The following is a 27293-nucleotide window of genomic DNA, read 5'->3' as shown; positions in this document are numbered from 1 at the left end:
GTTTCTTACTTGACTGAAATAATTTTCTAGTACATCCTGATTTAGAAATTTTAAATTTAATGACTTAAAATTATTCGTACGTAGTGCATTCCAAATATTTTATGCATCTTGCATTGTTCATATCCAGTTGTTTAAACATTTTAGAGCGTTTTTTTTTGGAACCTTTTTTTTGGAATCTTTTTGCACGAATCGCATATTCCTTAATTTCTTGCAAGCTTCTTATCATAATTCCATATGTTCACTATTATCGAAAATTGTACTAGTTAACCCTTTTTCCTCTTTTCGATTAAAGGAATCAAATAAATCATCGAAAAACTTGTACACATTAGAAGTTGTTGCAAAGCTTGATGGTAGAGTGATCGTTCCTTTTTCGGCATTGACAACTCCTAAAACAACAAAAGCAAATTTTGGAACATTATAATTTAACAAATATTATTATATTATAAATATTTTTCTTTCTTTTTTTTTCAATGCATTTACCTTTACATATATAATTTTACCTTTACATATATCTAATAGGAGATTGATAAAATTTGTAACGTTTGAGAAAATTTGAACAGCATATTTTACCCTCATCTTGGGGATCAATGCTGGATTAACATGTTTTTCTTATTGTTATTTTTGGTAATTGACACTATTATAGCAGGTTTCTATCTATATCATAAATAATAGAAATATCATCCCATGATGATGTTACGTTCAAACCCTTGGAAATTTGGTCAAGGAGACAATGAGGGAGAATGGAGAGGATATGGGAGAATGGCTAGATTTAATCTCACAGGTATACGCGCAGAAGCAAACACCTGTGTTCGCACCTTTTCGGTCCCAGAATATGAGTCAACATTCCGAAAGGACGCTATGATACCTGTTTCGATGGACAGTGCGAATGTCGGTCCTACTTTCAAAGAACTTAATCCTTTTGACCCCGGGACTGGATCTCGTGCAGACTCAGGTGTTTAGGAGGAAAGGAGTACGAGTAGTGATTCAAATGAATAGAACCTGGCAATCTTCATTTATAATAATGACTTACATTTATTTAAAAACAAAATTAAGGTTATATAGAATATATTATATAGAATAGTATAAAAAAACTTATTCACGTAATTACGAGGGCAAGTCAATAAGTTCTTAGAAAATCTGTCAGAGGGCATTCGCAGTGTCATGTCACATTACATTTTGACAAGTAGCATCTTTCAGCTGATTATTGTCAAATTTTGAGCGGAATTCATCGCGTGGTCATTTCATTTCTGTAGACGATTAAAGCGAACAACCTTTGTATTTTTTGTAAAATAGAAAAAAACGAGTTTCGTACAAACATCAACATATCAAACATCTACATATGAAAAGTTTAATGCCGAAAGAAATCAAAGCCAAGTTGGATAATGTTCATAGTACATCTGCACCATCGTTTGCGACTGTATACAATTAGGTGAATGAATTTATACGTGGTCGTACATCCACATGTGATGCACCTCGTTCGGGACGTCCAATTGAGACTGCTACGCCAGAAATCATTGATAAAGTCCACGATATTGTTTTGACTGATCGACGAGTGAAAGTGTGTGAGCTTGTTGACGCATATCACATGGCACAGTGATTTCAATTTTACACGAACAATTGGGTATGAAAAAGCTATCGTTAAGATGGGTGCCGCGTTTGCTCATTGTGGACCATAAGCGCGACCGTGTGATTTCAAAACAATGTTTGGAGATGTTTCAACGTAAGATGAATTTCTGCGTCGATTCATTACAGTGGACGAAACATGGATCCATTACTTCATATATTCACCGAGTGAAGTCCATTGTTTTTCCTTCATCTCGGGTGAATCAGCTCCATAGAAGGCAAAGACCGTGAAGTCGGTCGGAAGGGCACAGTTTTTTGGGATGCACGTGGTATAATTCATATCGATTACCTTCCGTCGAAGCAAACGATCAATGGCGATTACTACGCAGCCTTATTGGACCGTTTCAATAACAATTTAAAGAAAAAACGTCCCTATTTGGCGAAGAAGAAAGTCTCTTCCATCAAGACAATGCACGGGTTCACTCGTGCCCGGCACCAATGGCCAAATTCAACGAATTCCGCTACAAATTGCTTCCCCATCCAGCATATTCGCCAGATTTAATCCCCTGCGACTATTCCTGTTTCCAAACCTGAAGAAATGGTTCGGATGAAAGAGATTCACCACCAGAGAGCAGGTAATCGCCGACACAAAGACTTATTTTGAAGGGTTGGACAAATCATATTATTCGGCTTGAAAAAGTTGAAGAATCGTCGGATCAAATATATCGAGCAGAAAGGAGACTATGTTGAGGAATAAAAATGAATCGATAAAAAAAAATGTGTTTTACTATGTTTTTATAAAAACTTATTGATTTGCACAATCTCATACAATTGATTTGTTTATAAAAGAGTTAAAATTTAATTATGGAAGTGTGAGTGTGCGCGCGCTCACGCGCGTTTGTGTGTGTGTGTGTGTGTGTGTGTATGTGTGATTCTTATACGGGGTTCTTATACGATGTGTGTATAACCGGATGGAATGGCAGGTCGATTTACTATTTAGCTGCTTGGTCCACGAGATCTCGGGTAGATTGCTCCAGATGGATGACGAATTCTGTAATCTTCGCGGAATATGGCTAGGTAAACACGGGTTACCGTGCATAACTAGTTTTACGTGCAGAGCAACCATTGCTAGTCGTCTGATCTTAGATAACGCTACTGTGGGAAGTTATCCCATGCGTTTTATGGTTTTTTTTTTTAAGCGCGACGTGGCGCCTGTTTTCTTAAGATGAAATTGTTGGTCAGTCTGGGACAACAAAGCTTGGATTTTTATTATTGCGTGACTTCGGTGCATTTATAATGTCTTTTGCAATCTTGTCTCTTTTCTTCTTCAGGCATTAAGTTGTTATTCCTTCCGGGTTGATTGGTATTTACGAGTTTTCGCGAAGCTTGTCCGGTTTGTTCCTTTTTTGAGTTCTGTCAGACCGTTATCAGAAGACTGCACTCGAATCTCACAGACGCCAATCATAGGCTGCGTTCGGAAATACTCACTGGTGTGCCACTAATACACACCAATCGTTCGGAAATACTCATGTGTACTCAATGTGCACTAATGTGACATCGTTCAGAAACATCGAAAGAGTCACACCGAGTGCTACTAAACCACTCGTGCGAAAAGCAAGAGGAGTCGGTGTGAGCCGGTATATTATGGCCGCAGCACAGAACGCATAATGCACAGTGCATAAGGGAATCGACCAATCGAAATTCGAAATTTGGGAGGAATGACTTATATTCTTTTCTTTTTACAATCATACTGCCGTCGTTCCTCTTTACATTCATTCCACCGTCTTTCTTCACCGTAAATTGTTTAACTCGAGGTTAGGGTTAAACGTGAGCGGTGAGGTGGAATTGAGATGACACACGCCACACGGAAGCCGTTCGGGAACATTCATCACTCAAAGGCACCCTCACAACTTCTTCACTGAAGCCACCGAAACACGAGTGTCAACGAGTGATGTTTCCGAACGCAGCGATAGTCGCGACGTGGAGCCGATTCTTTCGAAAGAAAAGAATCGTGGCGTCTATAGGACGTAACAATGAATATTGTTTGGTTTCCTTGCATGTGTTCTTGAAATTAATATCTAAATATTTTGTTAAAAGATTATTCCTTGTTGCTTTCAATAAATGCATATAATCAAAAACAAGTGTAACCTCTTGCCCTTTTATGATGAAAGTATTATATTTTCTGAAAGATTTTATTTTTCATGTATTTATTAATTATACATATTATATATTACATTATATTTATTTTATTGTAATTATGTTATAATTCACTTATTTGGATGCAAATTATTTCTTGTGCAGATCCTATTGCTGTCCTCTATCAATACATTTATTGTAACAATGTTCGCACTGCGAACATTGGTCACAAATTGTTGATATGGGTATTAATCCACACTCAATTATATTTAATAGCCATTGCTTTATACAGCGTACTAATTGCATGGTTTTTGTAGTACTTTCGCAAAACTCATAGCCTAGTGGCATCTTTTGTCCGTTTCTTAAACTTCGTAAATAAAAAGTTATAACATGATGTGCTATTTTTCTTGTTCTTCTCATGTCCCAGTCTTCGAATCCGATTATTTTATCATTTATCTTATTATACTGCAATTCAAGTTGCAATGACATTTCATCCCATAGAAGAGCAACATATTTTTCTGTTTCATCCTTAATATCTCTAACCATATTACTTAAAAATTTTATTACTATCTTATTACATCCAGCTGGCAAAGGAATATTGGTTAGTTGGGAATGTAATATTGTTATGCACGGACAAGGTAAATATTTCGATATGTATCTATAACATGAAGGGAATCTTTTGTACATCCCAATACAAAATACTTTTTCTTTATTTGTGTACCTTCGACAAATATTAAAATCTACAAAGAAATGTAACATAATGTTTGCTTAAAAAATTTTTCTGAGAGTTCATGGATTTTTAAGACTTCAAATTTCATTTTAAAAGATATATTGAAAATTATTACAAGTCGACGATTCACTGAAACTATTATTTTATACAATTGGAGATGCGAAATTTATACTATAAAAAAGGATTACAATAATATAATATGGTAATATAATATGAAATATACAGGACAGAAAAAATTTATCAGAACGCATTATAATTGTAAGATAAAAAGTACAAAATATATTTTTCAATATGTAAATGTATATTTCTATGCAATAAAATTCTATTTATATGTATATTTCTATGCAATAAAAAATTGTGCGATCTATTAAATACATATAAATGCGAATATTCCATCAATAATTTAAAGCATACCCATTTTTAATATCTGATATTTTATGTGGAAGTTTGCAGATCGAAAAAAACCATCGTTAAAAAAAGAAAATAAAAATACATATATGTGCGCAAAAAAGTTCTGAGCTTTTATCAACCGAAATATACATGTACATATACATATAAACATATACATATATATATATTTCAACAATTTTTTTTAAACATAATGTCAATTTGTTAATTTATTATAATTAGAATACATTCTACAATAGTTTAAATACGAAGCGCCACGGTTTGAATGTTAAAATGTTGAACTATTATATATTCATTTAAATGAATTAATTTCAGAAATGATAATTGCGTGCCGATATGATTGTCGAACTTTCAATGCAATCAATCTGAAATATTAATAATCTCCAAATTTTCTATCTTAAAAAATTGTAATAAACTTATTGTGAAAAATATTGCCTCTGCCGGAAGTCGAACCTGGATCTCTTGCATTCCGTGCGAGCGTCCTAAGCCTTTAGACCACCGAGACTTTAGCAATATTCTTCGCAATAACCGATATGTATAGAGAGTTACACATTTTCAACGCGTGTATAAACAATAATAAGATTGGAAGACCGTTTATGTTAAATACATTACTTTAAATACGAAGCGCTACTACGTACTATAAGTTTATTACAGTTTTTTTTTTTTTTTGGAAAATTTGGGGGAATTTTAATATTTCAGATTGATTTCATTGAAAGTCCGACAATCATATCGGTATGCAATTATAATTTCTGAAATTAATTTATTTAAATGAATATATAATAGTTCAACATCTTAACATTCAGACCATACTGGCGCGCGTTTCGTATTTAAAGTAATGTATAACATAAACAGTCTTTTAATCTTATTATTGTTTATACATTCTACAATGTTTAAGCTTTATTTCAAAATTGTTATGATTCAATTAAACTGTTAGTTTTTAAATAGCAACTGTTTAAAATTTGATCTAGGTCCAATGTGACGATTTTGTTCGAACAAAAAAATAACAATTGAGGATGATTGAGGATTAAGGCACTGGTACATAAAAAAACTTAAGACTTAAGCAGTAAGCGAATCGATCAATCACAGTACAGATCGTAAGATAATAATGTGAGCAAATCCAACATGTTGGTCTAAGTCTACAACCTTGTTTTAAGAAGCCGTAAAAAATTGATCAATCGCAGTTGAATATGAGAAAAATAATCGATTGTGATTGATCAATTTTTTACGGCCTCTTAAAGCAAAGTAATTGTAGACCTAGACTTCATTTCCTTATTGCTTAAGTCTTACGTCTTAAGTATTTTAAGGATGCAGATACAATAAAAGAAATAAAGAATTAGGAATAAGAAATAATGATTTCAATCTATTAGAAACCGTGTATTCTTATGTATCCAATTTTTGATAGGTTGAAATCATTATTCCTTATTCTTAATTCCTTATTCCTTCTATTGCGTTTTCATCCTTATATGCCTTTATAAACCATTAATTATTACATACCTTGGGAGATATTCCATTGTTTCTCATCAACATGTTTATAAATTGATTTGAATGTTATTCGACTTTCTTTATCTAGGTTTCAACATTGATTGAACTTTTCTTTTATACTCTTTTTTTTTGTCGTTTCATAAGTCTCTTAAATCGTATATTTGAACGTTTCAACTTTAATATACTATCGTGCAACTTCCTTGCTTAGGAATAAAATTTTTTGAATAAATTTTATCATGCAAGCGGGATCTTCGAACTTTTTTAGGAGTTAACATTTGTTGCTCCTCTATCCTTTCAACTGGTCGTTCAATATCATGATCACGTTGTTCAATGTCATTCATCTTATGATTATGTTTTTCCAACTGTGCAGTATTATGTGGTATTTGTTTTTGTAAGTGTGACATTTCAATGAGAATGGATTGCAAGTTTGCAACGTTTTCATTATGCTGATCACTTTGATCTGATGCATGTAATGGTTGTTGTACATTATGAACTGTTAAGTTTACGGAAATAGTTTAACGGTCATGTACGACAGGAATGACTGTATTTAATAAAATACGATTCTTTTGATAACAGTTGTAATCTTCTTCACGAAAATGCTTGTAGTATACTCTAAATTTTTGCATTTTCAGATACATTTTCCAAAAAATACAAATTTAAGCTTTTTATCTATTCATGGCATCTTACTGGATCTTTCGGAAACTTGTGGTGCTTGTTTTCCAGATTTACATTCTGGAATGCACTCGTTCTACCCATTTTTTTCTGTAAACAGTATATCCCTTACTATTTATTATTAAAATAATTTTAATACTAATTCTACAATGAGTTGATAGTCAGTAGTCTTAGAAGTTAATTACTGGCCAACTTTACTGAATCATCGATTTCAATCAACATATATACTACAGATTACTGACTTATTGTAGCATAATACAAATAATAATACAAAATTGAATTGATTAAAACAAAGAGTGCATTCAGTTTTAAGCATGATGCACATTGTGCACCATTTATCCTTGTTTGACATTTAATAAACAAGGATAAATAATATTCATAGGATAAATAATATTCAAGGATAAATAATAATCATATGCACTATGCATGAAACGGAATGCATCCAGAAATAAAAAAATATTACACGCAAGCAAATTGCAGACAATTGCAGTGAATTTACCTTGCTTGGCGATATTTGGCGAAATGCCACAAGTTTTCCAGCAATGAAAATTATAAAATGTGATAAATGCAATAGAACGCAATCCATAGTACAATTATTAATCACAATTGGGCATAATTAGTCACAACTGGCCACGGCCAAATACTAAAATACAAAAATCAAAACCAAATACAATTTAAGTTTATATCAAAATATAATGTAAATTCTTTTCAATCGTGTTCAATCGTGTGATACTTGGTTTTTATCTAACGCCATTTTAAATTTTTGGCTACGTAGTTCCATTTCCTGGGTTGTCACTTTATAGGAGACGTCACATTCACCGTCAACGTTTTTCAATGGGGGTTGGATGACCCTGGATCACATATGATTAATCGAGCATCGTGTGACACTTCCATGTGGTCCGTGCATCATATGATCCTCTATCACAGTATTTAATCTTTGGAGTATAGATATAACTAAGTTTTGAAATAACGCGGACCTCGCGCGGAAATCTTCCCATACATTAAGTACGTGTACCTCGAGTGCTTCGCATATTCGAATAATTTGCTGATACCATTCTTGTACAATTATACCCCAAAGATTTTCTATCACATTTAAGTCTGGGGGAATTTGGCTGGCCAATTCAACGTCTCAATGTTGGGTTGCATATCCAGCCAATCCTGAATAACTCTCGCTCTATGTACTCCTGAATTATCCTGAATGAAAGGAACGGAAGATCAGGAAATGTCTCTGCAACATATGACAGTATTATATCGGACAAGATGTATTCCTCACTATTTATGTGCGGTGTGGAATGCACTAATGATCCAGAATCATATGAGGCCATACATCTTCAAAATGCCAACATGATGTGACCAGATCATTGGAGAAAACGAATATTTTTATCTGAGTACTTCATTCCTCTTGTTTTCCACAGTGATACACATCCTTGTGACTTTCTGTTAATCACTCATTTTGAGCCGGTAAATGGTTAGGTATCTACTTTCCTACCACCTGCGTCGTATTATTTTTAGGTTACAATTAATATTAGCTTCCACTATCACTTGCGCACGCACGCACGCACGCACGCACGCACGCACGCACGCACGCACGCACGCACGCACGCACGCACGCACGCACGCACGCACGCACGCACGCACGCACGCACGCACGCACGCACGCACGCACGCACGCACGCACGCACGCACGCACGCACGCACGCACGCACGCACGCACGCACGCACGCACGCACGCACGCACGCACGCACGCACGCACGCACGCACGCACGCACGCACGCACGCACGCACGCACGCACGCACGCACGCACGCACGCACGCACGCACGCACGCACGCACGCACGCACGCACGCACGCACGCACGCACGCACGCACGCACGCACGCACGCACGCACGCACAAGGTGTCCCAATAACTATTACCACCTGAAATATCTTCTAATCTACAAAAGGTATAGAGAAAAATTTATATAATCAAAATTACACGATGTAAAGAGAGTTATCATATGGTTATAATTTTTATCTAATTGGAGGCACTTCGGAGATTTCAAGGTCAACTTCGTTTTTTTAAATGGAATTATATGAATTTTTTTACACAATATGATTCCTCTAATTATTCTGAATAAAAAAGTGTCAAGATTATGGTACCGAAAAAGCAATAGTTTACGAGATATCAAGTTTAAAATTATTTTACATCTGGATTTTGACATTCTTCATAAATGAAGATTATGATGGTTTTACAGCCGGTCGTCTTCGGCCTTACTGTCGTCTGTAGCACAATAGCTATTCTCAGTGGTCGCAAGTTGGAAGGGTTCTGCTCGAGTGACGAAACTGAAACTATTTATGATATATTTGTAGAAACATGTACAATGGAGGTGGTCCTGAAAAGAGCCGATGGAGGTATTCATGTGGTCCTGAAAAAGACGGTTTGTAATGCGGCGTCTACTGCGCTAAACGTTCCCGATATTCGATCGTGGGCTGGCAATGTGTCATCTTAGCCCCAGAGCTCGTCATTGTTGTTGTCCATCTTTAGTCGGAAGGTGATCTTCTTTCGCCATTCCGGTAGTGTCCCTGGCAGCGTATGTGGCGAGGATTCTTCCAGCCGTTTCGGTGAGGTCTCCCACTCGATGCCGGAGGTCTGCGTACCAGTGGTCGCTTCGACGGAGAAACGGCGGCAGGTATCATGGGCAACAGTGAGATAGCAGCCGGAATGATGAGGTAGCTCGGTGATATATCTCCGGAGTCGGCTGTCCCACGTACTAAGAAGCACCCGCGTGGGTCAACCTTTGGCGCTGCAGCGATGCTTCTGTCGGGACGAGCCTCTACCTTACTGGCGACGGTGATCGAGGCGTTCCTGGAGCCTGCTGCTTCTGTCGCTGGCCGCGCTTACCGATTGCTATTGCTTTTCGTATTGCTCTTCAGCTGCCAGGTTGCGGTGTCGCTGTGATCCTGCCGGTTGGCTGGTGCTGCTACGGCTGGGCGGCGTCTGCTGTCCGGCTGCTACTGGGCGGCGCCTTTGCTGTCCGGCTGCTGCTGAGTGGGTCCTATGCTGTCCGGCTGCAGGATCACTGTTGCTCTCCTGCCGATACCTTTAACCGTCTCAAGATGCGTTCCAGCTTGGTAGCCACTAATTATATACGTTGCTCGGAAGTGAAGGACTTCCTTCGCTTCGGCGGACCTTATATTTCCCGCCGGGCAGATCTCTAGCGCGGGTTTTCGCTAGGCGTGCCAGCTCACTGGGGGCTGAGCTGCGGCTTGTGCTTCGTTGCGCGTGCGTGCTGCGTATGACTGGTTGCCGGTCGGGTGACGGTCCTGAGCGGCAGGAACCGCCACAAAGATTAACTTGTAATTTTCTTCTTATAACGGATACATCGTGCTTCAATGAAAACAAACATTCTTTGAAGGACATCTTAAGTTCATGAAATGAAATTTAACACAAAAAGTTTAGTATCAATACATCAGTTAATCGTGCAAGATATATTCATTTGAAGAACAAGTTGATATGATCTTCATTTATGCAGGATGTCAAAACAATTCAGTGCGAGCGAAAAATTTATATGCTGAACGATATCTTAATTGCATTCAGCCTTCGCGAACATTTAAAAATATTTGCGATAAACTTAGATAAACTGGTAGCTTATATACTCGAAAAAGTGAACATGACAAGCGAATAATTCATGAAAAGAATTAAATTCAGATTTTCGCAAAGGAGACTCAAAATCCTTACATTAGTTTGCGACAAATTGAACGAGAAACTAATATTAAAAAGAATAGTGTATTCCGTATTTTGCATCGTCACAAATATCATCCATACCATCTCAGTATTCATCAAGCATTGCATGGAACGAACTTCGTGAATTGTGTTAAATTTTTTGTCAATAGGCTTAACATCAGATTCAAAATAATAATCTTCTTGATGCTTCCATGGGTGCTTTCTATATAACTAATCTGTGCTTCGCGGGTTTTCTCCATGTCTTGGTCCATTCTTGATGTGCCAACGTTTCGTGGGCCTTGCAGTCCACTTCATCAGGGCGAGGAGCAGCCTGATACTGAGCTGTTCCTCCAAGTCCTTCCTTTTTATGTTACGCTACTTGTTGAGGTGGGAGATTTTGGTGGAGGGGGGGGGGGTTAGAGTAATGGGGGAGACAGATAGTAGAATCTTGGTCGGTCTTTGCTAGTCGGGAGGATGGTCTTCCATATCTTACTTATGTTATAGCCATTATCTCTGTTTAGATTGTTAGGGTGTTTTTGTATTTCTATGGCTTCTCTGTATTTTCTTGGGAAGTATGATGTGGTGTTGGTTATCGTAGTTGCTTGGTCAAACAGTATTTGATGTCCTGTTTCGACGTTATGTTCTGATAGTGCCGACTGTGTGACGTGTTTCAGTCTAACGTCTCGTTGGTGTTCTTTTATCCGTAGGTTTACCATTCTCCCGGTTTCCCCGATGTATACTTGTCCGCAGGAACACGATATTCTGTATACTCCTGCGGAACTGAGTAGCGGTCTTGGATCTTTGGGGTTTTTTAAGATTTGTCCTATCTTCTTGGGTGGTTTGTAGATAGTTCGGATATTGTGTTTGTTCAATATCCTGCCGATCCGGTCTGTAGTTCCTTTGACGTAAGGGAGAATGGTTAGAGTCCTGTCGTCTGTTTGTGTGTTCGGAGCCGTTGTCTTGTTCCAAAAATACACAAACCCAACGTCCCCCTCAGACCAATTGTTAGCGCCATAAAGTCCCCGACATTTAACCTATCCCGCTTCCTAGCAAAAACACTACAACCTCTGACTGGAAAAACAGAATCACACATAGCCAACTCAACGGACTTTATACATAAAATTCAAGAAATTCGACTACAGCCCACGGATCTACTCGTTAGCTTCGACGTAGAATCCCTGTTTACACAAGTCCCAATAAAAGATACGATTAACATAATAAAAACCTCACAAAAAGTCTCTTCCGACCTCATCCCACTAATAGAGCACTGCCTAACGACCACGTACTTCTCCTACGACAACCATTTCTACGAACAAACATCAGGAGCAGCTATGGGCTCTCCGATTTCTCCTGTAATCGCTAACATCTTCATGGAACACTTCGAGAAAGAGGCTCTCAGGAAAGCCCCAAAGAAACCAGAAGTCTGGTTCCGGTACGTAGACGACACATTTGTAATATGGAGACACGGCAGATCTGAACTCCGAAAATTCCTCATCCACCTCAACAAACAACACCCCAATATCCGTTTCACCATAGACATAGAGGAAAACGGGAAACTCCCATTCCTAGATGTGCTGGTGTCAAAGGAGGCCAACGGCACCCTAGGGCATCAAGTGTACAGAAAAACAACACACACGGACAGATACTTACATGCTGAGTCACACCACCACCCAGCACAAAAACAATCAGTAATAAACTCACTGGTACACACAGCCTTCGCCATCTCCGACAGAGGACATCTACGGACAGAAATAAACCATCTAAAACAGGCCCTACAAAACAACGGACACGACAAAAAAGACATAACCAAAATAATCAACAAACACACAAACAAGACAACGGCTCCGAACACACAAACAGACGACAGGACTCTAACCATTCTCCCTTACGTCAAAGGAACTACAGACCGGATCGGCAGGATATTGAACAAACACAATATCCGAACTTTCTACAAACCACCCAAGAAGATAGGACAAATCTTAAAAAACCCCAAAGATCCAAGACCGCCACTCAGTTCCGCAGGAGTATACAGAATATCGTGTTCCTGCGGACAAGTATACATCGGGGAAACCGGGAGAATGGTAAACCTACGGATAAAAGAACACCAACGAGACGTTAGACTGAAACACTTCACACAGTCGGCACTATCAGAACATAACGTCGAAACAGGACATCAAATACTGTTTGACCAAGCAACTACGATAACCAACACCACATCATTCCCAAGAAAATACAGAGAAGCCATAGAAATACAAAAACACCCTAACAATCTAAACAGGGATAATGGCTATAACATAAGTAAGATATGGAAGACCATCCTCCCGACTAGCAAAGACCGACCAAGATTCCACTATCTGTCTCCCCCATCACTCTAACCCCCCCCCCCCTCCACCAAAATCTCCCACCTCAACAAGTAGCGTAACATAAAAAGGAAGGACTTGGAACAGCTCAGTATCAGGCTGCTCCTCGCCCTGATGAAGTGGACTGCAAGGCCCACGAAACGTTGGCACGTCAAGAATGGACCAAGACATGGAGAAAACCCGCGAAGCACAGATTAGTTATATTCAAAATAATAATTTATTTTTTGATACTATGTTATTTACTGATGAGACAATATTTATTATTCATGGGAATGTCAATTTACATGCATTTCTGATCGGTGGAAAATCCTCATTGGCTGCAGCAGATCAAATACCAGAGACGTGGTCTTTAAATGTATAGTGTTGTATCATAGATAACACATTACGCGCTGTTGTCCTTCTATTTATAATGTAGTGCAAAAAATTGCTTTTAGCCAATCTTTTCATTTATTACTGATAGGTAATAAAATTATTGGTCCTTATTTTATCGACAGACATCCAAATGGCAATAGGTACGCTAATTTTCTTGAGCATACATTGGATACTTTATTAGAAGACTTATCTTTAATCACACGACGAATAATGTACTAGAACGATGGATGCCCGATTTATTTTTCATTGGTTGTGAGAAATAAACTCGATGAAAAATTTCCAAATCGCTGGATTCGACGCGAGGGTCTTGTAACATGGCCAGCTCGTTCACCAGATTTGACGCCATTGGATTATTTTCCTTTATTATTTTCGGGAATCCGAAAGTACATGGTGCACAAAGAACAATCAACTATATCTCACGACGACTACATCTCAACAACGGATTATTGCAACCTGTACATCTCCTGACATTAGAACAGCAAGCCAATCGATGATTAGAAGAATCCAATTGCATTGGTAGTAATGGGCATCATTTCGAACATCTTTAAATTTACATAATTAAATAAAATATTATTAATTAAAAGAATGTTTGTTTTTATTGAAGTGATGTATTCTATTTTATTTGACGTAAAAAGTTGTGTCAGAGTATGGTGTAAAATATCTCATAAACTATTTTTCGGTACCATGATCTTAATACTTTTTTATACAGAATAATTAGAGGAATCATATTATGTAAAAAAATTCATATAATTCCATTTAAAAACAAAATTGAAATCTCCGAAGTGCCTCCACCTGGACTAAAATTATTATCACCATATGATATGTATATACAGGGTGTCCATAAAGTCCCACCCAGGCCACATATCTCGGAAACAGTTTTAGATATGAAAAAATGTCTTAGACAAAATATAATATTATAAGGGTAAGTTATAAGACATTAAGGGGAATGTATGATGAAAATATGAATTTGATCTTAAGTGATCTTCTGAAGGCTACGTCAGTGTGACCGTTATTTTTTTAAATGAAACCCCGCATTTTTTATTATATATTCTTGTCGCTTATTTCGAGAACTTTTCAAAACACTATAATAAAATATTTTTTCATTAAGTATTTTCTGAGTTATAAGTAGACTGCGGATATTTATGCAAAATACTTAACTGAATATTTTGCATAAAATGTATATTTTGCATAAATTGCATATTTGCATAAATCGAGCATATTATTTACATAAAATGCATATTTTGCATGAACTTCATCAATTTTCCATAAATTTTATTTTCTTCAATTTTCTTGAATTTCTAGTCGGTAAACTATGTAAGGAAACTACTAAACCTTATTTACTTTCGTTTCAAGTCTAGGAAAGAACCAATCATACCACTATTGCTTGCTTTGTAAATTCAAATATAAAAATCTCATGGCCAAGAAAATCTCATAAAGAACAAGTTTTATTACTTGTAACAGATGTAGTTGCATATATGTTAAAATCTGAAAGAGATCTTAAAATCTTCTATCTAAACATTATACACCTAATATGCTTAGTGCATGGATTCAATAGAGTGGCTGAAAAAGTTCGCCTTTCCTCTTATTAATGCTGTAATATCTTTAGTAAAAAAGTATTTCTGAAAACTCCGCTTCGTATAGAAGAATATCGAGCAAAATTGATAAATATTCTATTATTACCTGAACCAATTTTGACAAGATGGAGATCATGACTTGAAGCTGCACTTTTTTATGCAAATAATTTAATTAGCATTCGAAAGGTATACATTTATTTATTTTTTTGATCCAATAATTAGAAATAAAATTGAACTTGATAAAATAAAATTGTTATTTGATCACAGGTTGTTGAATCTTTAAATTCAAAAGATGTTACATTGATTGTTTCAGCGAAGAGTGTGCTTCAAAATCCACAGCTTGTCAGAGATTTATTTTGCATACCGTGCATATATGCTACATAAATAATGCATATTTTTTTGTGCATATATTTTGCATATCTCGATATGCATCCATTGATCAATCTAAAATTATTAGTTCAGTAAAGATTTTTTGTTATTACCTAACTTCTAAAAAATGTTACTGCATAAAAATCCGCAGTTATAAGACTTATAAGATTAGTTATAAGGAAAGTTACAGCCGGCATTAGCATTACCCAAGATGTCCGACTGGCTAAAAACCTCTTGAATGTTGTTCAGGATCGTGACTTGGATAACATTTATCAAGATCAAGGCCATTGGTGATTATATCTCTAATTTTCATTTTTATGTAAAAATGAATTTTTAGTGCAAAAGTGAAAATAAGAACAACCTCCAATAGTTTTAATCTTGACAAATGTTATCTAGGTTATTGATGAGGGATTTGTTATCTCTTCTGTGGCGTGTGTTGCGGATGTATGCGTGTATGTTATTTCTTACGATCAATTAAACGAGAAAAACTTGTGAAATTCATTTTATTTCTGCAAGTGATTATTGTGAATGAGACTACGAATTTACAACGAAATTACAACAATGGCGCAATACATTTAGCGAGAATTTCCTCTCGCGGGCGTATTCTGTCTACAGCAACGCTCCTCCGTAATGCCATGTATAACCAATCATCGCGATCTTAGCGTTCGTACTGTTCCATACAAAGGCGCCAAACTCAAACATCGCGTCAACTCTCGAATCAGAATAAAAATTACGCAACATTCATGATCGTGAGCAATATTTAAGAGGTTTTTAGTTGTCGGTTGGGCACCTTAGCTAATGCTAATGCCACTCAGATAACAATTTTCTTGCACAGTGATCGCATGATACGCGCATGCGGGCGGATTATCCGCATGGCAATGATGTCATTGGATCCGATGCATCCTCAATTGATCACTCGCACGCGTGAGTTCGCATATATGCGAATGAAATGTGCCCCTCATGCGTGCAAGCGATATAAGCCTAAACTGAGGTATAAATTCGCATTATATAAGTATATATTTTAATATCATAAATCTAGTGGAAAAAATATGCAATGTTTGTATAATATTTTAAAGATTTGTTTTGTGTATGTGTGTGTCTATATTTATATATGCATTCGACGTGTCTGATTTACATGCGATATATATATATATATATATATATATATATATATATATATATATGCATATGTAAGAAAGGCACGTCGATTGTATATAAATACACGCGCGCGCGCACACACACACACACACACACACACACACACACACACACACACACATAAAATAAACTTTTAATATTACACAAATATTATATTAGGTGTAGTAAAAAGAAATCCATTATTTTTCCAATAGATGGCTTTAGTAATCTGTATCTCGTCTACGCGTGATACAGATCACTAAAGCCATCTATTGGAAAAATAATGGATTTCTTTTTACTACACCTAATACATAGACTTTAAGCATTAAATGAAACGAGAAAAAGACGTTTATACATTTTTTTATTTACATTTTTGTACACTTTTTAAATAAGATTTAAACATTTTTTTATAACATTTATGAATTTTTTTATAAAAAACAATTTATGTACGTTTACAATATTGCACGGAATAATCTAAAATAAAATAAAATAAAAATAAAATAACCTAAAATAAAAAATTTAATTTTGATATTCTTTTTTGTCACTAAATTAAAAAATATGGAAACCGATTTTATTAAGTTTATTCCGGCTATATAAGTAACTTTGATAATATTTGAAAAATAAAATATAATCTTTTAAAAACATCCTCTTTTTAGATTTGTATGAAAAATGTGTTTAAGTCTGATTCACAGTCAGTCTCATTTTCAGAGTAGCTAAATTCATCGTCAGATTCATTATCAGGTTCTTCTTGATGTGACACAGTAGTTTTTTTTTAATTTATTTCGATACCGTTATTTTATAGAATGTAACACCTCCTGCATATTTGTCTTGAATTCGGACTTATTGTCTGGACCGTGGAATAATGTGCACTTTTGAGCAGAAACTAAAAAAACCTTAAACAAAAATTATTGAGCGATTCATCATGTGGTATTCGTCTAACTTGAATGATCATGACAATATAATATTATGGTATTGCCTAATTTCCTACAAAGGAACTTTTATCAAAATTATTTTCTTCGTCCCAATGAGAAATGATAGAGAAATATAACGATGTCGAAATCATCAAATCAACATAGACTCAACGTCGATTCGATGATATATCATTTCTCACCGAGATGGTACTTAAACTTTCAGGACTCCTACCTCTAAAAGTTTCAATGTAAAAGATCTATAACTAGTATTTAAAAAACGCTTTCACTTTAAATATAAAAATAAACAATTACAAATAGAGTTTCTAGTTAAACAATTCTAAGTAACCTTAATATGGTATTGACAAGATCGTTTAAACAGATCAAACCATTATTACAACGTAATATATCGACCAGTAACTTATAACTTTTGTGATACTATAAAATTATCAGACAGCAGGAGTATGAGACGACCACGTTGCGATTGACCACGAGTTGTAAGTCACCATGTTGCAAATGACCACGTTAGGTTAGGTGGTAATTATATAGTTTAGCACAACCATCTCAGAAATCAATAAAATTAGGCTTATTCGAAACGTTTGTATGAAATAAAAGAATCTGGAAGAAAAAAGTGTCGCTAAGAAGTTCCTGCCTAGATAGTAAAAGACCGCTTTGAAAAGACTGTTCTCACACTCCATTGTCTTCATGGGTCTTTCATGGTTAGAAATATTCTAAGCAGATACTGTCTATGCTGCAACTTCTAGGCAGTTAAACCCCAAGCGGGTAGAATACGTTATTTTTGTTTGTTTGGGACGGCGTAGCCGAACCAATAAGCACTAGTCTGTATACCCTACTGTCTACAGTAGGGTGTATAGACTAGTGCTTATTGATTAATGATAGATTAATGATCATGTTACGTAGTAACACTTTAGTCAACTTTAACACTCAATATCTCGCTTCGCAGAGCAGTCCCAGACTTTTTTCTGCCAGATTCTTTCATTTCATGCAAAAACGCGTCGAATAATTCTATTGACTTCTGAAATAGTTGCTGCTAAACTTAATAATTACCATCTAACCTAATCTAACGTGGTCATTTGCAATGTGGTCACTCGTGGTCAATCGGGACATGATTCAATCGCGACATGGTCAATCGCGACATGGTCAATTGCGACGTGGTCAATCGCGACGTGATCAATCGTAATGTAGTAAATTGCAACGTGATCAATTGCGTCTTGATAAACTCGTAGTCAATGGCGACATGGTCAATCGCGACGCTTGATGAATCGGGACTGTAGTAAATCGGGACGTGGTCAAACGAGACGCTTCTAAGCTTCATGACATGACATCTGTTTGAAATTCCACTACAGTTTTGAGAATTTGATAGTGACAGATCACTCATCATGGACAGATCGTCTAATCAACATTGATTATTGATTATGTAATTTGCTAAGAATGACTCCAAAGAGAGTGAAAACGTTCAAGATTTCGTAATAAAACTGCACATCATCTATTATAATAATATAAACATATTTAGTATTTCGTTAGCATGTGAGATTTATTTGTTAAAACAAACAAAATTAATATTAGCAGAAATCAATTAGTAGAAGAATTATTATTAGCAGTAGTTAGTAGGTATTCTAGGCCCATTCTAGATTTGTGTGTTAGTGCGTATACGTGATATGTCTGACATCACTCGACTGAGAGGATCGAGGAAGGGGGGGGGGGAATCGACGTCACTGGGTGAGGAGACCGCGAGAGAGGGTGGCGTCACCAGGACCCGCGGTATAAGGAGACAGGACCCACCATGTTATTCTCTTTCTTCCACCTATAAAATGCAATTCTCTCCCTCCAACTTGTTGCGGCAACCTTATACAATACTTACCATCTTACTCATGCTCTCTTTCTCTTTCTTCCGTTGCAGTTCCATACCTACCACATTATTCGCGCGCTCTCTTTCTCTCGTTGCAGTCCTATACCTATCATCTTGCTCTCTTGCTTCCTCTCATTGCAGTCCCATACCTATCATATTCGCGCTCTCTCTTCTTCCCTCGTTGTATTCTTCCTCTCGTTGTCTTTTTTTTTCGATTTTATTAAATAGATATGATATTTTATTCAACGAATATTTAAAAATGATATGACCTAGCATCTAATTGTATAATAATATTTTTAGTTGTGTAATGAGCGCCTTCTTATCAACTAATTTAATACGGGATATGACGAAGGAATGATGTAGAGACAAAAAAAAGTTTCGTGTAACATACTATAATCACACGTATAATAATGACTTAGAAGAGAGTTATTTCCAATTTTCAATAACATATTTAATATGAAATATAAATATTTTATAAAAGAAATTGAGAAAGAATATATGAATATAATATTATAAATATATATAATATTCATAATTTTTTCGAAGAAAGATCAGTTATATTAATTAAATTATTAGAAATGCTTCAAAATAAAATATTGATATTATCAGAACCATATTTATCACGATTGCTCAGTTTTTAGCATTAAAATATTTAAAGAAATATACAATGAAGAGCAAAAATAAGTTTCTCTTCTGGTGTTGCTAAGGTAGTGTTCCTAAAAAAGAATTGATGCAGTCGTCACTGCTCCTCGTTTTTTCTATCCGACAAAAAAAGCATTGTATTAATATTTAAATACAATATTTTAAATATAATAATATTATAATAATAAAAATGAGATACTTACAGTCTATCACTACTCTTCTTCTTTAGGCTCATTGACTTCATACAGACGAAGTCTGAATAAATAGTGGAGGTCAAAAGTCATCCAATTTAACTCATCTTCTCGGTATTCTGGTGTATCCTCTCAGAGCTCATCAAGCTCCTATCTATTGAAAAGTCTCATTAGTCTGACTCTTCGCTGGTGATCTGTATTAATAAACCCCTCCCCCCCCCCGTATTTTGACATCGTGACGTCCTGATAAAAATAAATAAATATCATTAAACAAATTACATTGATATAAAAAAAATGGCGCACATAAAAGCGCAGTTTTACTCACCAGAGGCACTATTTGTATCTCTAATTTATTTTTTAGGTGTAGCCGTTCTACAGACTCATCGTCAACCATGAGCATCTTAAATTAAAAAAAAGAATCATTAAAAATCACACTAAAAAAAAAAATCACACTGAAAAAAAATCACACGTATATCAAAAACTTACTTCCTGAACCGGGTATAGTAATTTCCAATAAGTAATTTCCAATGTTTCTTGTAAGTTGCACATTTTCACAAAAATCACACAGTTTTTGAGATTAATGCAGCGAATCTATTGATATACTGATATATTGACCGACTGACTGCTAGAGGTTGCACGAGAAAATGTAGCAATAAAAATTGTACATGACTTACGTAACTTAGATGCATTGGAAGACCTATTTTATTGCATTGACCCAAGATTTGCTTACCTATTATATATTCAAGGAGTTTTTAGTTCATTCAACTGTCTGAAATGATCTCTCCCTGGATATCTGATTTTTCGAAAGGAATCTTTAGCATTGCCTCTGGGTCAAAAGTATATGAAAAAGTCACATCTGAAAGATACGACGAAAAATGTAAACATTATTGCAAAATATCATTTACAAAAAAAAATAATCCCATGTTAAAATTATATATCTCAGTCAAAAAACAAATTTTTAATAGTATAAGACAAATGGTGACACGCGCTTTCTTATTCGCTAACTTGAATACTTATTGAATCATACTACTGAATAGCTATCATATTATTAATTGATTCTTAATTACTGTGAAAGAGGAAAGAAATTAATTTAAAAAAAAAATTTCACACTTTTCAAATTGATATAATTCTTTTGATGTTGCGACCAGTTGTATATTTTAAATACATTTCTGTAACACACAATTCTTAGCATGTTTTCTACATCGCATAGTATTAGTAATAATATCTAGATTATTCAAAGATTCTATATCTTAGTAATCAACGTCCAAGATTTCAATGGTCATGTCGTCACTATCGATTATATCAGCCAACCATTCACATTTTTGACATTCTTTAATGTATATAAGAGCTTATTGTCGTTATTTTCTTCCACATTGATTAGTCATTACACTCAGACGTGTAATTATTTCGCCATGTTGTACGGGATCATTCCGTCTTCTCAGTGCAATCCATAGTGATAAGCACTTAACCAGGGAGCGCAAGACTTTTCGGATTCTTGTCAAGATATTCTATAGCATGGGGCATGTAAAAATATAATGAGAAAGAATGACTCCTTTTCTCAGCACCACCACTTTCTTCACAACAAATCTCCTTCCAACGACAAATCCTTGCAGATCCACAAACGTTGGTATGGCCATAGTGAACGACTTTTTGAGATTGTGCTCGATCAAGAAAAAATCTTGACTTTTATTCTTTATATCGAAAAGAAGAAAGAGGATATTATTCTTTCGCGAAAATGATAATTTACGTAATCTTGCATACGTTGAACATTGGACTGTATTCGATGCGTTTGTATGACGAGGTAATAGGTTGTAGTATTCGCAGATACATTCTCTTTGAATTCAAATCGTACATCCACGGTGCTATTCTTGACGGATTCGCGTGTCGCGAGCAATCAACTAGAGTACTATAACCTCTCAAAAAGGAGTTTAATTGGAATGATGGTTCTTCACGAGGGATTTGATAGTAAGGTGTATGAAAATGTACATACATATCATACAAAATAGCGGCGTTTATCAAAGTCTAGATTTAGATCATCGTACGGATAAAATTCAGAGTTTAAATAAAGTTTACATTGGTTAATTTACAGCTGTCGAAGTAAGTTTTACGTACTGTCATGATATTTTTTTTATCAATCTGTAGATCAAAGATAATAATATCGCGGTTTTTCTAGTTGAATCATAGTCTTGATAGCTTAGGAATGCTTCGATATATTCGGCAATACTCGTACAGTTCCTAAGAATGGAAACTCATACTCAGATATACTCGTCCACTTTCTAAGACTCGTAGCATGGATAATTTATTAACTTTATTCAATGCAACGTGAGGCATTCGTCATTGTACTTTGAATAATTCAAGTGTCGGCTCTGTGGCTGGCTCTCCACCTATGTAGTTGTTACCATTGCGCGCTCGTATCAAAATCAATTCGCAACGAGCGTTAATTACCACACGTTTGTAATCTTCGCAAAAGCGCAACATGCTGAGCGGCACACAAAAATTAAAGTATCCGTCGTCTGTCATTAGATTTTTCGCGATATCACTAGAGTTGAGAAATCCCGCATTATGCAAACTATATGAGATTTCATTAGAAAAAGGGAATGATCAATCTTATGAAGGGTTATGCAAACAATTACATAACCCTTCATATGACTGATCATTCCAACATTCTGTTACGGTTAATTTCCATACCATTGAATTCATATCGAATTTCATCGAACATGAACGCTACACAATTACATCCAAGCTTTGGCCGATTTTGTACATTTTCTTCCTGCTATTGTATGGATATTCTTATGTCGTCGCTACAAACATCATATTAACGTGTGAAATTTGAACTTGACAATGCGATCATCGAAGATCAGTTCCAACCGGCCTCCAATATTCAAGATATCAACCATCTCAAATATTTCGTACGATAAAATTCAATGATTGCAAAAATTTTACATTCGACGCAGTGAATTTTTTTTTACTGAACAATTGAATATTCTTGATCGCTATCGTTTCTCTGGCAAAAAATATGTCTCTATTTCGCCTGCTCGTTCAGAACAAGCATCCCATGTTATCGTTGTATCACTTTATCGCTGTTGCCTTCGTATAATCTAAGGCAATCTAAGTGATTTCCTCTCCGTGAAAATCAAGCAATAGTCTTGATCCACAATGCGAAACATCCGTAATTGTCTGTACGATGATCGGAAGGTAAATGATCTGTGTCGGTCGTGCCTGGCGGCACGCTCGGCGAAAACTGGTGTATCGCGTGAACACACTTGTCGTTGCTGTATGCACCCGCGGTCACGTTGCATTCAATGCGAATGATGTTTACGTTGATGGTATTTATCGATACGTCCAATTCGTGCCATTGACGAGATTCCAACACGCGACTCGATGAAAACAATGATCCAATATTGAAGTTTGGTGAAATTTACTCGATAAGCGCACTTGATTTCGCTCTTCATTGTATTGTTATTAGCGCAGGTAGTCAATGGATACTCTTCTTCCTTTTTTCGAAGCTTTTTTCTTTCGCAGTATCGTTGGAATGAAATTATAAAATTGCACGTCTTACATACTCGTTTATGTCACGTATTTCGTACTATTCTTCCGGAATGACAATTTCCTTGTCTTCGTCAAAATAAAATTTATTATTCAATAAATTTACATTAGATATCATGATAAGTTTCAAAGTCCGTCAGACCGAGCTCGTAATCGCCATCGCTCAAATCTACGGCCGGAAAGTAGCATGCCGCGAGGATGCTACTCTTACCGGTCAGCGTAAATGTCAGTGACATGTTTGAATAAATACTGAGTTGAAACAGTGCAATGTCATTTCTTAAATTGATCATCAGACATCTGTAAAAACTGTAGACACAGTTGTCCACAGTTATTTTGATTGCAATGTTGATAAAGCGTGCGATTATACTCAATTTACGTCACGTCCAGATATCGCACCAATTCCTTCAGCGGTCGAAGATTGCTAGAACTGTCAAAATAAACAGCATGATCTCCCCGCTTCGCGCACGTTATCCATGAGTACCTGGTTCCTCGACATTATCCAAATTTACGATATTATTTTCGTTTCGATATACTCCTCCTGTTGGTAAGGTAGTACGCATAAAAATAACGCTCTAAAATATGGAATGCGCGCGTTTTACCAGTTATTGCAATTCTGCGTTGGTAGTTATACCCTTAGATATTTTTATCATTTTTTTGACATTTTTAAAAAATTTTTTTAGTTTTCTCTGTTAAGGTTCCTTGTCCACGCTTGTACGGAGCGAGGTAAACTTCATTACCTTCCATGACGCTGCGCGGCTTTATTGTCGTTTATAGCGACTACTGCTGCGTCGCCAACTAGCGAGCCGACGATTCTCAGCAGTGATAGAATAGATAAGAAACCGCCGCGTTTTGCCATCAGGAATATTTGTTTTTTCGTTGATTTCTTCTTTGTTTTTAAACCGATTTTCGTTTTTTTTCATAGATGCCCAAACAACGGTGGCAGCAACTCTCTCTCTCCGAGAGTCGAATCTGTCGCAGTAATACATTTCCGTGTCTTCTTGGCGAGTATTTTATTAGCCACGTGTCGTTTCGCAAGATCTTTGTTCCTATTTCGTGTTCGCGACACGCCGAGTCCAATGGATTAATGTCTCGATCGCTTCTAATCAGTCGTTCTTCTAATTGCGTTCCTGGACTGTAAAATTAATATCCGGGGATATGTAATTCGAATAAAAATACGTTTATCGCGTGATTTAAAAAGTCGCAGCTTTTTGTTGTTATAGTTGACATTCGCAGCAATTTTTTATAAATGGTGCCGGGTCGATATGCGATCGATGATAGAGCAAATTATAATGTCAAGCACCGACGATTGCTGAACTTCTGAATTAGTTTTTGTGTGCTCAAGTTATCTGTCCCACAGTTGATCTATGTAATTCTTAAACTCTCGTAAAAAATAATTTTCGATATATATTCTAACTCTATGGCGGTTAAACTATATATATCTCAGTTGTCCGACACATTAAGAAACATTTTCAATATTGAGCAGTTTCTATGCGCTTCTATAAATAGATCCACTCTCGGTGCAATTTTTTCACTTTCGATGCAATTTATCAGTATCGTGGAGGGAGGGGGGGGGGAGTGAAGATGATATGAGGTTCGTGCTACAATCGCAAACGATCAAAATAATTAATGTCGACAACAAAATACAAACTGAAAAAAATGCGCAAGCATGGAAACATGTTGCCGATTTCTATACGTGGTATTATCTGTGGTCCATCAAACTGCGGCAAAACAAACATGCTGACTAATATGCAGTTTACTGGAAAGTCCACATGGCGTACGCTTTGAGAACGTGTACGTGTACTTAAAATCGTTGCAACAGCCAAAATATCGATATTTAGAGACTTTATTAACCCCGATTGAAGAAATTGGTTATTTTACATTCAATAATTGCGATGTTGTTTCATCGAACGAGGTGCTTCCGAATTTCATTTTTATCTTTGACGACGTGGCATACGATAAGCAAGACGCGATCAGAGAGTACTTTGTGATTAGTCGACTTTCTATCTCTGTCAGGCGTATGCAAAGATACCAAAGCATCTTATATGTGATAATGCAAATCTATTGATCCTGTTCAAAGGATGGTACAATCTGAAACATGTATTTAATGACCATGCAAATATCGACATGTCTTACGAGAATTGCTGCGAATTGTATCGCTGCTGTTGACAGCAAAAGTGGATAGTGATAGACAAAGACAGTGCGCTCACAAATGTATGATACAGAAAAGGATTTAATGATATGCGATACCGTAACGTGGTTAGCCATTGTCGATACGTCAACTACGCAACGTTTCCTTTCGACAACATGGATAGCAGCAAGAAGCTGAAGGATCGTGAGAAGGTAGCGAAGCAGATTGCGAAAACCGGTGATTTGTAAATAATATCGTGCTTTGAAAAACGGTAAAATAGAAGAAGACATAGCGCTGGAGAGCACTTTCAGCCTGTTATCGAACTCCGAAACAGATTGTCGAAAACACTGCTGGCAAGGAATCTCAACCAATTAAGAAAGAAGTAATTGTTGCAAAGGATAAAAATATTAAGAAAAGAAAACCTAAAGATAACGAAGATAACAAAGATGATGATAATGATGATTTCTGGATGGATAAAGCATAGCTTCAATTAACATCATCTAAAAGGCAATGCATATGTTACATACCAATAAAATCCCCTTATTCTTTATAGAATAATATATTCGTCATAGGTATACAATTTATACTTTACTTTATCTTATCGCTAGATTTCCCTATTTTCCTTATTTCGAAACTGGAAATTCCGTTTCTCTTTTATAGCCAGTTTCTTTATTTGAACATTCAAACTCTAACAGATAGATCACGTTATGTACTTTTAGGCGTCATAAAAATTATCTATAGAATATTCTAGAAAGAATGTCTAAGAATATCACACGATCTTTCTCAAAGAAGCCCTCCTATAAAATAACAAATATAAAAGCGTATTATACATTAACATTATATAATAATAACGTATATTATATTAGCGTTTAACGATTAAGTAATTAGCAGTAAAATAGAAACCTTCCTGAATGCGAGAACGAATATCTTTTTCTTTTTTTCCCTTTTTCTTTTTCTAATAAAGTTAAATTAATCTTAAATATATGAATGTAGTGAATTCGCCTCGCATAAAGGATATTAAGGAAAACCGAATTTTTATAACAAATTGTTAAAATTCAACTATTACTTATTAAGAATAAACTTGTAGAGTGGGGAGTAGGGCTTACGCGGAGCCTTGCTGCCTTATCTCAAAGGAAGCGCGAGTATAGGTTCTACCAAATTTTGAGAAGTGTCGATTGGTTCTGAAAGGACACTCCCATACTCATTTTCAGTATATAAAGGGAGCTGTCGAAGACAGAAATGTACATTTTTATACATTTTTATTCACAAACTCTTATACTCAAACTCTCAAACTCGGATTCTTAGACTTAGGCTTAGACTTAGACTCACTTTCAGACTCGCACTGCTTCGATCATTCAGCCAGTCAGTCAGTTACAGTCAAGGTGAGAACTATCCTCGCGCTTCATCAGAACCTCGTTTTCACATTTATCTTTCTTTTAATAAACGATAATATCAAATCGAATCTATCGGAACGTCTAAATCTCTGATCTCTAATTCTTC

At 36.0% G+C, this 27293-nt stretch overlaps 1 long non-coding RNA gene and 1 pseudogene across 10 annotated transcripts in view; one reads left to right on the top strand and one right to left on the bottom strand.

Moving 5' to 3' along the window:
• LOC105154614 (uncharacterized) overlaps positions 1 to 27293 on the top strand; it is a 146836-nt gene that overhangs the window by 74424 nt on the left and 45119 nt on the right. Inside the window, exon 3 of one of the 10 annotated variants that reach the window (XR_015545311.1) lies at positions 13551 to 27255. The exons of the other annotated variants lie outside the window; for them this stretch is intronic. This is a non-coding gene — a long non-coding RNA (uncharacterized LOC105154614). Of the gene's footprint in view, positions 1 to 13550; positions 27256 to 27293 lie in introns of those variants that run through there. 10 annotated transcript variants of the gene reach the window in all.
• Positions 3577 to 8613, bottom strand: LOC147909530 (uncharacterized; annotated as a pseudogene).

This window comes from Acromyrmex echinatior, chromosome 6 (genome assembly GCF_024713525.1).
Source record: "Acromyrmex echinatior isolate Ae372 chromosome 6, ASM2471352v2, whole genome shotgun sequence".
Classification (NCBI taxonomy): Eukaryota; Metazoa; Arthropoda; class Insecta; order Hymenoptera; family Formicidae; genus Acromyrmex; species Acromyrmex echinatior.
Note: the sequence above shows the minus strand (reverse complement) of the source record. Positions and strands in the feature narration are given on the sequence as shown.